Source organism: Tupaia chinensis, unplaced genomic scaffold, assembly GCF_000334495.1.
Source record: "Tupaia chinensis unplaced genomic scaffold, TupChi_1.0 Scaffold000138_1, whole genome shotgun sequence".
NCBI lineage: Eukaryota > Metazoa > Chordata > Mammalia > Scandentia > Tupaiidae > Tupaia > Tupaia belangeri.
The window spans coordinates 978,389-983,710 of NW_006159608.1; the positions used below are offsets into that span (position 1 = coordinate 978,389).

The following is a 5,322-nucleotide window of genomic DNA, read 5'->3' on the forward strand; positions in this document are numbered from 1 at the left end:
CGGGCCAGCCCACCCCGCCGATAGTGAAAATCTCTCCAAAAAAAAAAAAAAGACAGAGACAGAGAGATAGTCAGAGAGTGAGAAATCACCCCCCAGGGGGGATGGCCATGCCACAATCCCTTCTCCTCCATTTTCCTCTCAGGATCTTGGGCACGTGAGTTTAAGCCACTGGGTCTGGGCCTCGAACCACAGTAGACTACATGGGAGTCCAGTGATGCCATTATGCTATCTGCTGGTCCCATATAGACTTTTTAAAAAAATAATTATTTTATTCTTGTTTTTAAAGAATTATTTAATTTTATTTATTATCATGATTTTTAAAAAATTTGCCATAGGACAAGTACACTCACCAGAGAGAGAAAATTAGAAAGCAAGTCACTAGGTTAAGAGAGTAGAATCCTAGGGACCAGCAGTTAGCATAATGGCTATGTCACTGGACTCCCACGTAGTCAGTCAACTGTAGTTCGAGTCCTGGACCCGGTGGCTTAAACTCATGCCGGGCGCATGTGCGTGCATGCCCAAGATCCCGAGAGGAGAATGGAGGAGAAGGGATTGTGGCGTGGCCATCCCCCCTGGGGGAGTGATTTCTTGCTTTCTGTCTTTCTGTCTCTCTCTGTCTGTCTGGCGAGCGCACACACCCTGTAGCAAAACAAAAACAAAAACAAAAACAAAAACAAACAAACAAAAACCTCTCCAAAAAAAGAAAAAAAAAACAGAAAAAGAGAGTAGGATCCTACATGGCCGATCACAAAGTTCATGCCCTGGCTCTGGCATCATGAAAGATACAGGGCACATGCGGATGTACGCACAAAATCCTGACAAGGTGGAGATATAGAGGGGAAGAGTCTGTGGCATGACAACAACTCATTGTGGGTGTTTTTTTCCTCTTTGTGTGGCTCTGGCAAGCACATGTGCCCTCTAAAAATAAAACACAAAAATCAGCATTTTTATACACCAATAACAAACTGAAAAAGAACAAAGCAATACCACATAGAACAGTTACAAATAATTTTTTTTTAAGTTTTTTTGCATCTCCACTCATGTATGCCAACTGTCTGCACTCTACGGTAGAGACTGAAAGATTGGAGGACATAAAAGTTTTGAAAACAGTTATGGACACTGGAGACAGTGTGGAAAGAGGGTGGGAGAGGGGAAGAGTATTGGGAAGGAAATTAGGGAGAAAAAATAGGCAAGACATTTGTGGGACACAGGAGTGGTTTATTACCTGTTGATAATGTGTATAGTATTCTCAACTGGACTGGTCTGAGGTGTATTTCATATGAGTAAATTCTCTTTACAAGCCAAATGATGTATAGGGATTGAATGTATAAAAAAAAATAAGATTTATAAAAAGATTTTTGCTATAGGGTGCACTCACCAGAGACAGAAAGTGAGAAATCAGCCCCCCAGAGTGGTAGCCATTCCGCAATCCCTTCTCCTCCATTCTCCTCTCAGGATTTTGGGCATGCATGCACATGTTCCCAGTATGAATTCAAACCTGGTCAACTATGTGGGAGTCCAGAGATGTGATAAACATACCATCTGCTGGTCCCACAGTTAAAATTTTAAAAAAGGTTTCCAAATTTGGTGGGAACCATAAACTCACAACCAAGGAAAACTCAGAACCCCAATCACCAAAAGCGTGAAAAAAGCTATACCAAAGTACACTATAATAAAAGGTTGTTTATAGCAAAGGTAAAAGATAAATTTTAAGGGGCCAGAGGGAAAAAGGTAATTTCCAAGCAATTTGGGAACACGTTTACAAAGGTAAGAATGACACCAGATTTTTAGAAAGTATTTTGAAAAGTCAGCAGAACAACGTATTTCAAACACTGGGGAAAAATCCTGTCAATTCTATGCTCATAGAAAATATCTTTGAGGGACCAGCAGGTGGTGTGGTTGAAGCCCTGGAATTCCCACATGGTCAACCACAGTTCGAGTCCTGGTCCTGGTGGCTTGCTTTCTCATTCTTCCTCTCTGTCTTTCAATAGCAAAATTCATGTGAAAATAATAATAATAAATAAATAAAATCCTTTTTTTTTAAAAAAAAAGAAAATATCTTTGAAACACAAAGTCAAAGTCTTTTATTAGACAAAAGCTGAAGAAAATTCATTGCTAGTCAATCTGTAATACAAGAAACATTGAAAGAAATCTTTTGGGCAGATAGGAATACACCAAGGACCAGCAAATTATGGTCTGCAACATGTTACTGTCCATAAGCTAAGAATATTTTTTAACTTTTTCAAGGGAAATAGAAAAATATGTCCAGAGATTGCCAAATATTTCAGGAGTAAGGAACAACCGACCTCTAGTTAGGAACTCTTGGCTATATAGTGTACATCCCTGTTATAACTATTGTTGGGTTGGATAAAAAAGCAAGTCGCAATAATATGCCTACAAGACACTAAATAATGTAAAACCCAATAGGTTAAACCGAAAAAAGATAACGATGGTAACACCAGTTAAAAGGAAGCTGAATGGCAATATTATTGTTAGATAAAGTAGATTTTGCAGTAAAGGACTTTGCCAAGGATAGAGGATCAACCACTTTAGAAAATACTAAGGCAGTTTCTTGTTAAATACTCCTTTGCTATCTATATGATTTAGTCATTCTACTTGTAGGTGTCTACCAGAGGAAGGAAGTATTTGTCCATACAAAGATTTTTACACAATGTTCATGGTGCTATTTAATAACCAAAAATAGAAACAACTGAAAAGGTCTATCAACCTTTGGTTTGGTTCCTAAGAAAAAAACCCATGAGTTATCTGTGTATAACTTTAACCAGCCTAATACTCTTTAACAGGGGACTCTGAAAAAAAGATCACACTGGGTACATGTGCATGTATGCCCAAAATCTCATGAAGGAGAAGGGAATTCAGCATGGCCATCCCCTCTGGTGGTTGATTTCTCACTTTCCCTTTCATTTTCTCTCTCTGTCTCTCTCAGGCTAGCAAAGGCACTGTATGGCAAAAGCCTGTAAGAAAGGAAAACAAACGTGTTGTTATTTGGCTAGCTGGTCCCATGGAGGTTAATGCAGCTGGGTACCTCATGGTCCACTGCACAGTTTGAGTCCTGGACCTGGAAGCTTGAAAAGCAGGCACGTGTGTGTGAGTGTGAGTGTGTGAGTGTGTGTGTGTGTGTGTGTGTGTGTGTGTATGCACCCAAAATCCTGAAAGGGAGAAATAAGGGAGAGCAGATTGTGGTGTGACCATTTCCCATGGAGGAGTGCTTTCTCTCTCTTTCTTGGTCTCTCTGGTGAGCACAAGCCCTCTGACTAAATTAGAAAAAGAAAAAAAAAAAAAAAAAGAAGAAGTGTTATCCCTTAAATAGTTTCTTTCGAAATGTTTGTCAAGTAACAGTTGTTTTCAACTAGAAAAAAAGAATATTTGACCAAGTGATATTGATATTTACTAATTCATTTTCACTGGGTAAAGTGAGCAGAATGTCTTTGGATGCTAGGTTGCTGCATTGTATGTGGGTTGGTAACTGTTACAGCCACATGTTAGATACATGGGGGAACAGAAGTATCACTTCTCATTCATCATCAGTCTCTCTACTTTTGTGCTTCTTTGAAATTCTCTATTATAAAATATTTAATAAATTTGTTTTCAATGGTTATTTAATTCTACTTATTTATTTTAATTTTACCAGAGAGAGAAAGTGAGAAAGCAAGCCACCAGGTCCAGGACTTGAACCATGGTCAGCCATGCAGGAATCTAGCGCCTCAACCACCACACCACCTGCTGGCCCCTATTTAAAAATTTTTTATAATACCTACATTATATTTTCTACTTCTGTAAATAAATCTCATTGAGTTTCATGTGAGGTTATATTTAAACAACATATGTTGATTTTGCTACATGTATCTAACAAACTGAAACTTTATGTAGCTTTTTCTCGCAAGTTGGATTATACAATCTGCACAAATTTGTGGGAAGTGTCACTTCTCAATGACCTGCAATGGTAAAAAGTAAATGAACTACTCTTGTCACGCTGCACAGTTTTTATATTTTATTATTTTTATTTTAAATTTAGTTTTTTACATTAATTCACTATCATTGCAGCATACAGAATGAGTTTGCCCATCCAGAATACACAGTAAATTGACTCAATCAAAGATATTACCTTACATGTTATCTTCAACAAACACTTTTTCATTTCTCGTTTTTTATGTACTTTACTTCTTTTTCCCCCCTTGATTCCCTACTTCTCACCCTCTGCCATTTTTCACCCTCCTCCCATACTGTCTCTGGTATCTATAATTGCTTTCCATGTTTGTTTTTTTTCACATTTTTATTGATTCACAAAAAGTCTTAATTAAATATTTTCAATAATAAATTGATATAAACATATCTACGAACACATGTCTGACTTTAGGTATAAAACTCAGTGACTAGAATGAACATATAAAGTGACTAGAATGAACTATAAAGTGGCACCTAACTGAGGCTATATAGCTTACTGTGGTCATTAAGTAGGAATGTTTTAAATTTATTTTTTGTTTGTTTATTTTTTATGTATTTTAATTTCAAGAAAAGCAGTTTCTTAATAAATCAAAATTTTAAAATGTTGAGAAACATTTGCTTAAGACTTAAAGTCAGGAAAAAGGTTAAGATTCTGTTCAAACAGTAGGTAGATACTAAAACCTCAAAAAACAGATGTGAACAAAGCTAAAATCTTGTAACAAGTGCACTATAATCTTCTTCTGAAACTTTTTTTCTCTCTCCATTCCCCGTTTTACTAAAGAGAGGCATAAACTAACTTATTTGCAAAAAAAAATAAGTTTAGTCTCAATTTGGTCTATTATTTATACAAAGCCTCATAAGAACACTAATTGATGTAGTGGGCTTTGTTGGCACCTTTTATAAGAACTTCAGATTAGACTCTTTAAAAAGCCTTCCACATCAGGAATCCACCTTCTGACTGTGGCTTTAAGTATCTGTACTTGAGAGTTTTCTGGGCCTGTCAGGAAGTGACTTTCTTTACTTACCTGCCAGGCAGAGCTGTTTGTAGTTCCAGGAAATCTTTCCAAGCCTTCCGTTGGCTTTCTTGAGATCTACTTTAGGTCCTTAGCTTTCAGGTCATATCTTTAGATATGATATTCCAATCAAAGCCCTGGAAATAACCAGTGTTTCCAATTTCTGACACAAGGCAACAGATATTATTGAACTTAACTTTGCACGATTTTTAGTTAGCTGAGATTGAAAGTTGTACATATAGTACTTACCGTATCTACACATGATGAAAGAAAATGCATAGTTGTTTTCTGTCTCACAATATGCTTTAATGATGATATGGCTTTATCACTAACAATAGTGGAA

At 36.9% G+C, this 5,322-nt stretch overlaps 1 long non-coding RNA gene across 1 annotated transcript in view; it reads right to left on the minus strand.

The window, feature by feature from the left end:
- The window catches only part of LOC102470241 (uncharacterized), a 22,920-nt gene extending 17,812 nt beyond the window's left edge, over nucleotides 1-5,108 (minus strand). The window contains exon 1 of the long non-coding RNA XR_003548812.1: nucleotides 4,992-5,108. This is a non-coding gene — a long non-coding RNA (uncharacterized LOC102470241). The remainder of the gene's footprint in view (nucleotides 1-4,991) is intronic.
- Between the last annotated feature and the right edge of the window lie 214 nt (nucleotides 5,109-5,322).